Source organism: Myotis myotis, unplaced genomic scaffold (genome assembly GCF_014108235.1).
Source record: "Myotis myotis isolate mMyoMyo1 unplaced genomic scaffold, mMyoMyo1.p scaffold_m19_p_3, whole genome shotgun sequence".
NCBI lineage: Eukaryota > Metazoa > Chordata > Mammalia > Chiroptera > Vespertilionidae > Myotis > Myotis myotis.
Genome location: NW_023416335.1, coordinates 146,698,632 through 146,714,460, shown reverse-complemented (window position 1 = coordinate 146,714,460; position 15,829 = coordinate 146,698,632). Strand labels below are relative to the sequence as shown.

At 38.9% G+C, this 15,829-nt stretch overlaps 1 protein-coding gene across 9 annotated transcripts in view; it reads left to right on the top strand.

Annotated features, from left to right (window-relative positions):
* Window positions 1-15,829, top strand: part of FRS2 (fibroblast growth factor receptor substrate 2) — a 117,869-nt gene that overhangs the window by 80,321 nt on the left and 21,719 nt on the right. For 7 of the 9 annotated variants that reach the window (XM_036298071.1, XM_036298078.1, XM_036298077.1 and 4 more), the window contains one exon: window positions 3,570-3,671. The exons of 1 other annotated variant lie outside the window; for it this stretch is intronic. The gene's annotated coding sequence lies outside the window, so the exon portion shown is untranslated. Of the gene's footprint in view, window positions 1-3,569; window positions 3,672-3,903; window positions 3,962-15,829 lie in introns of all 9 variants that reach the window. One more of the 9 variants, XM_036298072.1, reaches the window with a different exon arrangement.

Here is a 15,829-nt window from a genome sequence, read left to right as displayed (position 1 = left end):
ACCCCAGTAGGAGATGTGCAGGAGGCAGCTGATCGATGTTTCTCTCTCATCGATGTTTCTAACTCTCTATCTCTCTCCCTTCCTCTCTGTAAAAAATCAATAAAATATATTAAAAAAAAAAAAGTGAAGATGTCTAGATATTTTCTTGCATGCCTTGTATTTAGTTGATTGTTATAGCTTGATTGATATTAAGTTTTATATTTGTTTAACATGAAGTAAGGTCAGAGGGATGCTCAGTTTACTAAAACCTCATAAGTTAAACATTTTTTATGCTAGATTCAGTCCTTGATAGTGGACTAGTGTCTAATAATAAATTTATAAACTAGAGATTTATTATGAGGGTTAAGCAGTCATTTATTAATTTGACACAATTATATGTTATTAATATATAGAAATAATAATAGTTTAAGAACACAAATATGGGCTTCTGATATGCAATAATTATAGAAAATTGAATGCACTATCTTTTTTTTTTTTTTTAATCACCTGAGGATACTTTTTCCCATTGATTTTTAGAGTGGAAGGAAGGGAGTGAGGACACACACAGACAGAGGGGGCGGGGACATTGATGTGAAAGAGACACATTGATTGGTTGCCTCCTGCATGCACCCTGCTGTGATTGAACCTGCAACCCAGGTATGTGCCCTTGACCCGGGAATTGACCCTTTGGTGCTCGAGCTGAGACTCTAACCACTTAAGCGACACTGGCCAGGGCTGAATGCACTATCTTTCTAAGATCAAATACATTCATTGCAGTTTTCAGAATTAATGATAACTACTTTTTGGAGAATGCTTGTACTCTCTTCTGCTATCTTACAGTCACTTGTATTTTTATGGTGCAGTCTGTGAAGTTGTGTGAGGAGAGCTCCATGATCTGAAATACAGAATGTTTATAACTTTTATGTTGCTGGAGGACAATATTTGATTTCCTTGTACATATTTTTATATTGCAACGTGAAGTACTAAACTAAGAGTTTCTTTTTTTTTTTTTTTTTTTAAATATATTTTATTGATTTTTTACAGAGAGAAGGGAGAGAGATAGAGAGTTAGAAACATCGATGAGAGAGAAACATCAATCAGCTGCCTCCTGCACATCCCCCACTGGGGAAGTGCCCGCAACCCAGGTACATGCCCTTGACCGGAATCGAACCTGGGACCCTTCAGTCCGCAGGCCGACGCTCTATCCACTGAGCCAAACCGGTTTCGGCTAAGAGTTTCTTTGAGAGTCCCCAAGACTGATGATATTTTTTCCTGTGATTGAAGGTGCTGGGAGTTTTGCCATCTAGTACTGATTACATTATTGAATTAGCTAAGGTGTAGTGACTCATCTGCTGGGTTTGCACATCCGTAGGCACATTTTTATATTTTAGGACAGAGATTATGTGCACTCTGACTTAATTGTGTAAATTTCATCACTAGTATTTCTGGATATAAGTATTTTCCAAGGTTATAGATGACTCTAGGACTGAATTAAGGCAGAGTTGTGTTTTTATTTTTATTTTTTAATTTTTATTTATTTATTTTTTAATAAGAGGTGCTGGGGACAGGAAGGGCCCCAAGGGGCTTCCATAACTTAACACTTTTCAGAAGCATGAACACCAGCAGGGGAGATGGGGTTTGGGTCAGCAGGGGCAGGCCGCCCCTGCCCTGCATAGTTGTGTTTTTATATCATTTTCAGTTGCAGCTTTCTCTTGTTTTATTTTTGCAAATCATTTTAGTACCATTTTAACAGTGTTTGCTAAGTACAGACAGTTGTTGATTAATAGATTGATAGATGGTAGATAAAGATATACAAATACAGATTTTTAAATTTCTGTTCCTAAAAGCCAAAATGCATAATTTAAAGAGACTTTGTGAAATTCATTGTGAAATATAAGGTTAAAGTGGGTGACTTTTCTAGGTTTGGAAGTGGTATCTGAGGTTTATGTCATCATCCTACAATGACACTGCAGGTCCAGATGCTTTTGGGAGAATGTTAATATTTATGGATGGAAGCTGTTACTTTTAGATTAGACTTTGGACATCATCCATAATAAAACACCGTTAATTTTATTCATATAAATGGGAAGTTTTGTTCATAGATTTTCTGCCCCTATAAGAATGTATTTGGTAGGCCAGTAGTGGTATCTTTAAGATTATAAAGGAAATGTGAACTGCCCACAGTATTGCAAAGTGACTCTTCATGAAATTGTATAAGCCTACCTTCCCGCCTATCTCCTAATGTTTTCCCATGCATTCCTACATTTCAACTATAAGGAACTACTTGCAGCTTCTGGAACAGGCTATGCTTTTTCAGATTTTTAAAAACATATATTTTTATAGATTTTTAGAGAGAGAGGAAGGGAGAGGGAGAGAGAAAGAAACATCAACGTGAGAGTGAAACATTGATCGGCTGCCTTCTGCATGCCTTCTACCAGGGGTTGAGCCCACAACCCTGGGCATGTGCCCTGACGGGAATTGAACTGAAAATCTTTCAGTGCATGGGACAATGCCCAACCATCTGAGCCATATGGGCCAGGGCAGACTTTTGTGTTTTTGTGTGCAGTCTTCTTGATCTGGATTGCCTTTGCCCTAGCAAACTCCCATCTGTCTTTCAGGACTTAGAGGTCACCTTTCCCAGGAAGCCTCTCTTATCACTTTTTTCCTTCTGCTCTGAGTTAAACGTTCTGATGGCAGTGGTGCATGGGTCAGCAACTCTGCCATATATTAATTTTCTTGTCTGTCTCCTTTAGTAACTAGTAAGCTCATTGGAACTGGGGAATGTGTATCTTTATTTCTAGCATTTTAACTCAGTGCCTGGCAAAGAGAGTTAGTGCTTAGAAAATATTTGTTGAATGCCTCAGTGGTGTAGATCAGGGTTGGGGAATGTCCGGCCCCCAGACTGTATAAGTCCCTCAAAATAATTTGGTCTGGCCCTGCCAAGGCAACTGCAGGCAGGACTTGAAATTCTATAAATCTAGGAGCTTTTTTCATAGAAACATAAATTTATACTAAGCAAATTATATTAAGCGAATGACGTTACAAATATCCAAATGGCCCTTGGCAGAAAAAAAGTTCCCCAGCCCTGTTGTAGATGAAGAAATGAATGAACTCATTTTTTATTCTCTCCTTAATATTCACAACTTTACAAATTATTTTTGTTGTTGTTAATCCTCACTTGAGGATATTTTTCCATTTTTCTTAGGGAGAGTGGAAGAGAGAGGAAGACAGAGAGAAACATTGATGTGAGGGAAACACATCGATTGGTTGCCTTCTGCTGGAGCTCCAACCAGGGCCTGGGCTGGGGAGGAGCCTGAGCCAAGGTAGATGCCCTTGACCAGAATCAAGGGGATCCTTTGGTCTGCAGGCCGATGCTCTATCCACTGAGCCAAACCAGCTAGAGCTACAAATAATTTTTTATCTATTAAGTAACCTTTTGTTATTTCAAACAACTATGTCTGAAATATAGAAATGTTACTTTATTAATATTTTAGATTTATCTATAGGAAAATGAATCGATGTCAGTTTAAATACATGTAAGCATGTCCTTAAGCTTTCTTGATCATCCTGTTTTTACTTGTCTCTTACAGAGGAAACAGAAATGAGAGGAATCTCATTTAAATTACAGTACAAGGAATTTAGATAAGACTAAGAATTTCCAGAAAAGAAAGTACCAAATATTGAAGTGATTTGTAAGTAGTTGAATTGATTTTTTTTTCTTTAGAGTTAAATAATGGGGTGTGGATGGAGGTTTATGAATTGCAAACTGGTTCACAAACATTAGCCTCAATAGACTAAAAAAACCTAAGGGAAGAAAAATCTATTTTGTAATATACAGACACAACCATATTCATGGATAAAAGCTTAAAAAAGAGTTGGATATTTTTTTGGTATTGTGTGTATATTTGCACTTTAAATTTTCAGCTAACAAGGAAACTATGTTGGAGGTGTCCTTTTCACAGAATGGCTCTGGTTTGTTTAGGTGAGAAGCAGAATGTACTGAATAATCTCCTTCCTTAGCTTTTTTTTTTTTTTTTTTTAAATTCCTCTTTCTTATAATACAACTAGAGGCCCGATGCACGAAATTAGTGCAAGAGTAGGCCTTCCTTTCCCTGGCTGCTGGCACTGGCTTACCTCTGGCACCCAGGACCCCGGCTTCCCTCTGACTGCCGACAGGCACCTGGGACCTGGGCTTCCCTCGCAGCCCCGGCTTTGTCCTGGCTTCATCCTTCTGGACGTCTGGTCTAATTAGCATATTATGCTTTTATTATTTTTTTAATAAATCTTTATTGTTCAGATTATTACCATTGTTCCTCTTTTTCCCCCCATAGTTCCCCTTCACTCGGTTCCCACCCCACCCCACCCCCCTGCCAAACCCCCCATATTGTCCTCGTCCATAGGTGTACGATTATTGTCCAGTCTCTTCCCGCACCCCCCACACTCCCTTCCCCCTGAGAATTGTCAGTCCACTCCCTTTCTATGCCCCAGATGCTATTCTATTCACCAGTTTATTCTGTTCATCAGATTTTTTATTTACTTGATTTTTAGATTCACTTGTTGATAGGTATGTATTTCTTGTCACTTTGTTGTTCATAATTTTTCTTTTTACCTTTTTCTTCTTCTTCCTCTTCTTAAAGGATACCCTTCAGCATTTCATATAATACTGGTTTGGCGGTGATGAGCTCCTTTAGCTTTTCTTGTCTGTGAAGCTCTACCTGACCTTCAATTCTAAATGATATCTTTGCTGGGTTAGGATTACCCTAACCCAGCAAAGATATAGGTTGTAGGTTCTTGGTATTCATCACTTTGAATATTTCTTGCCACTCCCTTCTGGCCTGCATAGTTCTGTTGAGAAATCAGCTGACAGTTGTATGGGTACTCCCTTGTAGGTAATTAACTGTTTTTCTGTTGCTGCTTTTAAGATTCTCTCTTTGTCTTTTGCTCTTGGCATTTTAATTATGGTGTGTCTTGGTGTGGTCCTCTTTGGATTCCTTTTGTTTGGGGTTCTATGCGCTTCCTGGACTTGGAAGTCTATTTCTTTCACCAGGTAGGGGAAGTTTTCTGTCATTATTTCTTCAAATAGGTTTTCAATATCTTGCTCTCTCTCTTCTTCTGGCACCCCTATAATTTGGATGTTGGTACGCTTGAAGCTGTCCCAGAGGCTCCTTGCACTATCTTCATTTTTTTAAAAAAATATATTTCTTTATTGATTTCAGAGAGGAAGGGAGGAGAGAGAGATGGAAACATCAATGAGAGAGAATCATCAATTGGCTGCCTCCTGCACGCCCCCCCCTCCCGGGGATCAAGCCCGCAACTCAGGCATGTGCCCTTGGCTGGAATCTAACCCGGGACCCCTCAGTCTGCAGGCTGACGCTCTATCCATTGAACCAAGTCAGCTAGGGCTATCTTCATATTTTTGTATTCTTTTTGCTTTTTGCTTTTCCAGTTGGGTATTTTTTGCTTCTTCGTATTTCAGATCTTTGGCTTGATTCTTGGGATCCTCTAGTCTGCTGTTGGATCTCTGTATATTATTCTTTATTTCAGTCAGTGTATGCTTAATTTCTAATTGGTCCTTTTTCATATCCTTGAGGGTCTCACTATATTTCTCGGAGGTTTCTAGAAGATTCTTGAGTAACCTTATAACCGTGGTTTTGAACTCTATATCCAGTAGTTTGCTTTCCTTCATTTCTTCCATCTGTCACCTGTTTCTTTGTCTCCGCATTTTGACTGTTTCCCTGTGTTGATAGAGTGGCTCTGTATGCTAGGTGTCCTATAGGGCCCAGTGGCTCAGCCTCCCCAATTACCTGAAGTGGACACACTTGGTGAACCCCTTTGTAGGCTGTGTGCACAGTCTTATTGTAGTTAAGCCTTGATTGTTGTTAGTATCACTGGGAGGAATTGACCTCCAGGCCAACTGTGAGGACCAGCTGTGTCTACAATGGGAGAACTTCTGTGCTGGAGACACCCTTATGGGGCAGGACTTGCTTCAGTGTGTCTTTGGTGCTCACTGAGTCTGCCCCCTGAGTGTGTCCCTTATGGGTGTGAAGAGTTGTAATCTGGATGGTCTCACTCTGACCACTGGGTACACTGGCTCTTGAATCTCCAAGGAAGTGCAAAGTCATCCACTGCCTGAGGCTACCCAGCAGGAGCTACAGAGAGATCTGCAGATTCCTCCTCTTTGTTTGGGGTTTGGAGGTGCCCAGATGAAGTGCAGCTATGAAGTAATGCAGGCTGCTGATGAGCCTTAGGCCTTCTTTTGGAAGCTCTGGGGTTTTCTGACCCAGCTATAGTTTGACAGGTTTTTAGGCATTGGGCCAGGTCATTCGTATGCAAAAGCCTCTGGGCACAGCTTGGGTGGGGTTGTAAATTGGGAGCGGCGGGGTCTGCGGGGTCTCAGGGAATCAGCAGGGCGGAGCAAACCGCAATGGCTGCCAGTCTGCTTTGCCTTGGAGAGGTCCTGGTGTCTGTGTTCCACGGCTCCATGCAGGAACAATGAACGCTGCAAGCACCTCTGCGAGAAAGCCGCCCTGCGTTCCGGCCTGATGCCAGACAGTACAGTTTCTCTCCGTATGAGTCTGGATCCCCAAATTCTTGCCCGGAACTGGAGTTCAGAGCAGTAGGGAGCTTTTATTTCCCTCCCATTTGAAAAAGACAACAGCGTACCCAGCTGTCAGCCCCTGTCGTGCGCGCCTCTGTACCTCCACACTTCCATACCTCTGCATCTCCTACCGGTTTCAATGCGCTTTTCTCTTTCCTTCTAGTTGTAGAATTTCCACTCAGCCAGCCTTCCCGTGGTTCTGGATAATATTCGTTTTGTCTTTTAGTTGTAGTTTTAATGTGGTTGTGCACGGCAGCAAATTCAGGTGTTTATCTATGCCGCCATCTTGGTTCAGTCCCACACTTTTATTATTATAGATGAAAAATCCTTAGCAGTGTTAAGAATAAGTCTAAAACTATTGTGTATCAGTATAAAAAAGACCTACCTGATAGTTTAAAAACAGTGCAGCCAGACCATTGACACAAAGAACAGGAATCGAATGCCATTCTCTTGATTGTTTTAATGTAATTAAACATGACAGTTAGCTCTGCCCAAAATTTAGAGTTATATTGCTAAGCATTTAACTATAGATATTCTATCCTGGCTGTATTTGAACAGAACTACTGTAGTAAAGGTCAAATTCACCCTCAATGCTAGTGAACTGAAAGAGCAAATATACCTTCCTGAGCACCAAATTTATAATCACCCTTATGAATAGAGTTCAGTGTTCTCTTTGCTTGTCAGTCTGCAAGAATTGGAATAATTTAGGATAGTTTTACTAAATGTATTAATGTAACTCTTGTTATGAGGATGGTGCTTAAGTTTTAGGATTCTATGTTTATAGTGCAAAAGGCTTCTTTGTGATACTAGAGACAGGATTTTGCTGTTAGTAATAATATAATAATGCCTTGTTTTTTAAAGTATGTATTTTTCTAAATGTCTTCATAGCCAGAATTTATTTTGTCTTCACAATACCTCTGTGAAATAGGTATCCTATCCTTATAAATGAAGAAATTGAGGCACAGAAAGTTTGACCAACTGCCAAAGGCATATAACATTGTTTTAAAATAAATCATCATTAGTTCAGTAGCTACTATTTACTAACTGCTTACCATATACTAGTCACTATTTTAAGGTTTTTACATGTATTAATTATTAAGGGTAAGTTCTGGATTAATTCTGGCTCTTCTGCTTATTAGCTGTTGACCATGGGAAAGCTACCTAACCTCTTCAAGTATTGGTTTCCTCATTTGGAACAAGGAAATAATGATAGTGCCTACCTCATAGGGTGGGTGTATGGATTGAGATAATCCAAATGAATGTGTCTGTCATACAGTGAGGGCTTTAAATCAGTCTACTATTGAAAAATAAGGTGTTATCAAACAGATTTTAGTGTAAGTTTTAGCTTCTTGATGATTATCCTGTTAAAATCATTGTATTTTTCTTGAGTAATATAATCATAGGATATGCAGCTATATATACCTATTTTATAGAAAAACATCCATGTTACAACAAGATCATAGCTTCATATAGTGACTATAGTTACCACTTCCCTTTTACTATTTCCCAATAACCTTTTGACTCTAAACCTTCCATTAGTGGGAAAAAACCAAAGAGAGTTAAGAAGTCATGGAGAATATCTAAGGTATCCATGTTCCAAAATCAATGGCAGGACACCTTCAGTCCATTGGGTTATGTTCATTCCAGAAGTACTGTGGTATGTCAGTTATTTGGAACCCAAACATATCTTCATGTAGAAAGTATCTTTTTAAATGAGGTATATGAATTCTTTTAATCCCTGATAAAACTGACATGGTGGATATTTGCACTGAAAAACAGTAAAAACAAGCAAAAACAATACACTGACAGTGCCAATAATCAAAGTAATTAAAACAATAAACTGAATATATATTGATCCTTACAAAGAGGTCTGGAGAGGATTCTGTGAAGATGGTGGAGTAGCAAGCATCCAGAATCTATCTCCCCTGCACTGGCAGAACCTGCTGTAATTATTCTAGAACTCCGGAGCTATCGAGGATTTGTAGCTTTTAGGAGAAAAGCCTTAGATGTAAATTGCACTTAATTTTGATCAATTTCAACTTTAAACATAGTAGCAGCTACCCATCATCTACTCCCAGCTCTGTACATCTTATATACAGCGTATAGGACCCAGGGTAGGTCCAAAGGTCCCTCTCCAAATATCAGGAATCTGTTCGTGATTATTGCTTTTGATAGTAGAGGAGCAGACAAAGAGATGGGCAACCATTGTGTTGTGCCTCCCCATTGTTGCCTTCCCCTCCAGCTGAAATGACTTCCAGGATATTTATAGAGCTAGTACCCTCTTTTGCTTCATTCATTTTTCTCCTTTTCCCCTTTTTGGGAGCCAGAAGTTAAAGACTGTGACATTGCATATACAGGAAAAATTAGAAAGTGACCATGTGCATCCAAGGAAAGGCTCAGAAAAGAACTGAGAACACCTTAGGTTTAAACCTCAGGCGAACAGTAGGTGCAGAGATAGCCTGTAACTGTCAAAAACAAACAAACAAAAAACCTAACAAATAGTTACCCCATTATTAGATTCAAATATTCAGTTTTTAACAACAACAAAAATTACAAAGCATGCAAAGAAATAAGAAAGTATGGCTCATTCAAAAGGGGGAAAATCAATAAAAACCACTGGTGAAAAAGACCTGATTGCAGATATATTACACAAAAGCTTTAAAACAACTCTCTTAAAGATGTTCAGAGCACTAAAGGAAGATGTGGAAAAAGTCAAGAAAACTATGCATGATTAAAAGGAATATCAATGAAGAAATAGAAAACATAAAAAGCAACCAAATAGAAATTCTGGATCTGAAAAGTACAATAACTGTAATGAAAAATTGAGTAGAAGGAGTCAAAGTCTTATGTGAGCAGACAGAACAACAAATCAGCAAAGTTGAAGATAGGACAATGGAAATTATTCAGTCTGAGGAACAGATTGAAGAAAAATGAACAGAGCCTAAGGGATCTGTGGGACACCATCAAGTGGTCTAACACATATTGTGGGAGTTCGAGAAGGGGAAGAGAGAGAGAAAGGGGCACAGAGAATATAGAAGTAGATGAATATAAACACCTAACGAGGTCATTGTACTTCAAGTAAGATTACCCAACAGAAACCCTTACCAAGACACATTATAATCTAGCTTACATTACAAAAGCCAAAGACAGGACTTTTGAAAGCAGCAAGAGGGAAGCAAATTATTGTTTTTGTACATACAAGGAATCCTCAATAAGATTATTACCAAACTTCTCATCAGAAACTTTGGAGGCTAGGCAGAGGTAGACATATATATTGAAAATGCTAAAAGACTCGCAGAAAAACTGTCAACCAAGGATCCTGTATCTGAAAAACTGTCCTTCAAAAATGAGGGAGGGAGAAAGGAAAATATTACCAGATAATCAAAAGCTGGAGTTTATTACCACTAGACCTGCCATTAAGAAATGCATTTTCTAAGAAAGGGAGTCCTGCAAGGTAATACAAAAGGACACTCTACACTAACTTGAAGCCATGTGGAGAAATAAAGATCTCACTCACAAGGGGAATTCTAAAAGCTAGTACTATTATAACAGGTTTGTAACTGCACTTCTTGTTTTCTGATTTAGTATTTGAGGGGCTACTACATTTAAAGAAAAAATAACTTATCTGAAAGCTAGTATTTTAACTTTGGTTCGCAACTCTTTATTTTCTATATCATTTAAGAAACAAATAATTTAAAAGAATTGTTTATTTTTCTGGGTGCACTGTATAGAGGTGTAGTTTTGTGACATCAATAACTGAAAGGAGTGAGGACAGCTGTTAAAGGAGCAGAGTTTTTGTATATTATTGATGTCAAGCTGGTGTAAATTCAGATTGGACTGGTATAACTTCAGGATTCAAAATGTAATCCTCATGGCAACTACAAAGAAAATAGCTATAGACCATATACAAGGCTCAAAATACTTAAATCAGAAATGAAAGTGGGGATATCACTACTGATTCTGCCAAAGTAAAAATGATTGTAAAACTACTATGAACAATTGTACACTAACAAATTAAATAACCTAGATGAAGCAGACAAATTTCTAGAAACATAAAACCTACCAATACTAAACCACAAACGAAATAGGAAATCTGAACAAAGCTATAACTAGTAAAGAGATTAAATGAGTAATAAAAAAATCTCTTGATTAGAAAACCCCCTGGCTTCACTGGTGAATTCTTCTAAACATTTAAAAAACTCATATCAATTCTCAAACTTTTCCAAAAAATTGAAGATGAAGGAACACTTTGCTAATTTATTCTATGAAGCCAGCATTACCCTGATATCAAAGCCAGATAAAGAAACCACAAGGAGAATACAGACCAACATCCCTTATAAACACTAATTCAAAAATCCTCAACAAAATACTAGCAAACTAAGTTCAGCCAAAGTGCGATTTGTTCTTACAATGCAAAGATTTACAACATATAAAAATCAGTCAATATAATACACATTAACAGCAGGAAGATAAAAAACACATGATCATCTCAATTAGTACAGAAAAAACTTTTTTGACAAAATTCAACACTTTTTTATAAAAACACTAAAAAGCTAGGAATAGAAGGAAAATACCTCAACATAATAAAAGCTATATATGAAAAACCCACAGTGAATATCATACTCAATAGTGAAAGACTGAAAGCTTTTCCTCTAAGATCAGGAACAAGTCAAGGATGCCCACTTTCACCACTTTTATTCAACATTGCACTGTTGAATTCTAACCAGAGCAATTAGGCAAGAAAAAGAAATAGAACGTGTCCAAACTGGAACAGAATAAGTAAACTTAATCTTTGTTTGCAGATGACAAAATTTTCTATTTAGAGAACCCTAAAGATTCCACAAAAAAGTCTTAGAACTAATAAATGAGTTCAGCAAAGTAGCAGGATACAAACTCAATGTGCAGAAATTAGTTGCATTTACATACACAAGCAATGAGCAATCTGAAAAGGAAATTACAAAAACAAATTTAATATGGAATTTCAAGGAACTACAAATAGCCAAAATAATCTTGAAAAGGAAGAACAAGACTGGATAACTTACACTTCTGATTTCAAAACTTACTACAAAGCCACAATAATCAAAACAGTGTGGTACTGGCAGAAAGATAGATTTGTAGATCAATGGAATAAATAAAGAACCCAGAAATAAGCCCTCACATGACCAAAAAACTCATGTTCAAAAATGTTTTGACAAGAGTGCCAAGACAATTCAATGGAGAAAAGGGCAGTCTTTTCAACAAATGGTGTTGAGAAAACTGGTTATCTACATGCAAAATAATGAACTTTGACCCTTATCTAATATCATACATGAAAATTAACTGAAAATGAATCACATATGTAAATATAAGACATGAAACAATAAAATTCTTAGAAGAAAACATAGGCCAAAAGCTTTACAACATTGGATTTGGCAGTGCTTTCTTGGATATGACACTAGAAGCACAGGTAACGAAAGCAAAAATAGGCAAATTGGACTTCCTGAAAAATAAAAATATTTGTGCATCAAAAGACACTGTCAACAGCTCTGGCAAGGTAGCTCAGTTGGTTAGAACATCACCCCAATACACCAAAGTTGTGGGTTCAGTTCCAAGTTGGAGCATATACAAGAATCAACCAATGAGTGCATAAATAAGTGGAAAAAAATAAGTGGAACAACAAATTGATGACTGTCTTTCCTCTCAATCAATAAATAAAAATTAAAAAACAGAGTGATTGAGAGCAACCCACAGAATGGGAGAAAATATTTGCAAATTATCTACATATATAAAAGGCTAAGTGACCAGCCAGTAGGTATGATGCACACTGACCACCAGGAGGCAGATGCTCAACACAGGAACTACCAAGCTATGGTGACTTGGCAGCAGCGGTTCTTGGTTGACGCACCCTGGAATCAGAGAGGAGGGAGCCTGATTCCACCTTTGACTGTGGGTTATGTTGTTGCTAGGGCACCGTCGGCCCTGAATCTGGTTTACTGCTAAGCTGCAGTGACCGCAGATGCCCTTCGAGCCACGGCACCGCCCCAAGTGCAGCCAGCCAGGGAGGGACCTTGGGAGGTTGGCTCCAGGGCGTGTCCGGCCCGTCTTGCCCAGTCCCGCCCTGCCCGTCACCTTCTAATTAATTTCATTTCAATGTGCACGAATCTGTGCACCCAGCTACTAGTATCTATCTATATATAAAAAGGTAATATGCTAATTGGTCCTAACAGTGTCATAGTACCGCTAAGGAGGAGGCTGCCTGTGTGTGCACAGCGGGTATTGCTCCCGGAGACGGGGTGGAAGTGGGGAGGGGCCCAGAGGAGGCCCGTGCCCGGGAGGGCAGGGTGGGAGCCTGTAGTGCCCCCCTCACCAGTCCTTCGCCACCCACCACTCACATTCAGAGTGCCCCGCCACTCACCTGACTGGGGAAGGAGCACAGCGCAGCAGGCAGGAGGTTTCCACGCTCTCCTCCGGCACCATGACGGGGCGGAGCCACCACATTGTGCTGGAGAAAGGGTGTAAGCAGGGAGGCGCCCGGAGAAGGCAGGACCAGCCCGAGGCAACTTGGGACTGAGGGCAGGGCTTGAAGCATCCAGAGAAGGCCAGAGGGGTCAGGGGGCTAGGCCAGGCGCCCTGGAGCTCTGCGTGGAGAGGTTTGGGTGTCAAGGCAGGGCAGTGGGTGGGTGGGCGGGCTGCGCAATTTCACGTGCTGTGCTCCTAGTATTTGATAAAGGTCAATATCCAGTGTATATAAAGGACTTCTAAAACTCAGTCGTAGAAAAACAAGCAACCTGGTTAAAAAATGGACATTTAAGAAAGGTCTTAAATAGACATTTCTCCAAAGGAGATAACAAATGGCTAATAAGCACATGTAAAGATGCTCAACATCACTAATCATTAGGGAAAGGCAAATCAAAACTACTATGAAATATCACCTCACACTCATTAGGATGTCTGATACAAAAAAACAACAACCAGAAAACAACAAATGTTAGTAAGGATATGAAGAAATTGGAACCCTTGTGCTCTGCTGGTGGGAATGTAAATCAGTATGACGGTTTCTCAAAAAATTATGAATAGAATTACCATGTGGTCTAGTTAATAACATTACCCAGAAGCAATACTACTTCTGGGTCTGTATCCAAAAGAATTGAAAACGGTCTCCAAGACATATATGTACATCCATGTTTATAGCAGCATTATTCACAATAGCCAAAAGGTGGATAAATGTCTAACAACAGATGAATGGATAAGCAAAGTTTGGTATATACATAAATGAAATATTAATCAGCCTTAAAAAAGAAAGAAATTCAGACACCTGCTACAACATGAATGAATTTTTAGGACATTATATTAAGTAAGGCAGGCACAGAGATAAATACTGTATCATCTTTTATATGAGGTATCTACTAGTAGAGTAGTCAAACTTAATAATACAAATAAAAAGAATGGCAGTTGTCTGGGGAAGTGAGTTGTTTAAAGGGTAGAATTTCAATGTTGCAAGATGAAGTAGTTCTGGACATTGGTTGCACAATAATATTGAATATATTTAACAGTCCTGAAATGTATACTTAAAAGTGGGAAAGATGGCAACTTTTATGTTATGGGTATTTTACTACAATTAAAAAAATTTGGAAAAAGAAAGAAAAAAGAGATTTGAAGGTTAGATAGAATAAAGTTTCCAGAGATTCTAATGGAGGCTTTTTAGTATTTTCAGGAGCTTTATAGATTGGTACACTGGTTCTTCAATGTTTCATTTCAAGACTTAGGACTCTTCCTTAATACAGGGTTAAAGATGGATCACTCTCTTTGTCTGAGTTATATTTACTATGTTTAAACTCATTTCAGGATGGGGGTTATGGGGTGTTTATAAGTGGAATAAATAAAAAGAGGAAGACAGGTTTCCTGAGTTGATTGGCTAAACTTTCTTAAAAGAGAGAAATAGGCAAACAATATGTATTTTATATAAAAAGCATGGATTATGGTAGAATTAGGACAGTTTTACAATCCAGAGACAAAAAAGAAGGGTGTGCTAAGGAAGAGACTCTAGGGTGCTGCCGCCTCCGCTGCCCCCCCCCCCCCCCCGCAATGAGGGGTGTGAGCAAATACCTGGCTGAACTGATTATAGATGTGAGCCTGAAATCCAGAATTGAAATTTTTGATTGAGTATGGGTTCATGGTTTTGGAAATGTTCATTTTGGTTATCAGTCATATTCTTTTAACTCTAGTTAATATAGATTAAAATGAGACAATTCACAAACCTCTAACATAATGCCTGATACAGTATAGCAGTAAATGTTAGTGCCTGTGTTTGAGTGAATTTAATTTTTTTCTGTACTATAACAAGTGAATAAATGCCCTGGCTGCTGTGGCTCAGTTGGTTGAAGCATCATCCTGTTCATCGAAAGATCGCAGGCTCAATTCCTGTTCAGGGCACATACCTAGACTGCAGGTTTGGTCTCCAGTTGTCGATAAGAGAGGCAGCCAATCAATATTTCTTACATCCATATTTCTCTCTTTCTCTCTCTCTCTCTCTCTCTCTCTCTCTCTCTCTCTCTCTCTCTCTCTCCCTCTCTCTCTCCCTCCCTCTCCCTCTCCCTCTCCCTCTCCCTCTCCCTCTCCCTCTCCCTCCCTCCCTCCCTCTCCCCACTCCCTCTGCCTCTCTCCCCCTCTCCCTCCTTCCCTCCCTCCCTGCCATCCTACCTCCCTCCCTCTTCCTCTCTCTTAAAAAAAAATCAATTAAAAAAGTGAGTAAATTCACCAGAAAAATTTCAAAAGTGTATTGAAATCTCTTGAAACTCTAGATTGTAATTGATTTCTATAACTTATATTGTCCTGTGACTCTGGCGTGTTTGTTCATGTGGACTGTTTAGTGATGACTGACTCCTCTGATTTTGTTCTGGCTTCTCATAGAATAGGAAGATGCAGAGGAGGGATTCTAAAGAGAGTCACTGATTGCTCTCTGGAAGGGTGATGATGAGTTTTTAGAAAAGTGACTGGAGGTAGAGAATTAGCCTGCCACTGGCTAAAATAGGGTTTTAGAACTGGAAAGGAATATTAGAGGTGATTTAGTTTACTGCTCATTTTATGGCTGAGGAGGTAGGGATAGAGAAGTGGGTTATCCAAAGTCATACCTATAGTGGAAAAGCCAGAATCAGTGGCTTCTAAAAGCCCTGATATTTCCAAACATAGAGCTCAAACTATTACATTTTTACTTTCTCTTTTAAGAAATTATAACATCTACACATCATATTTTAAAAATATATCTTATCTGTT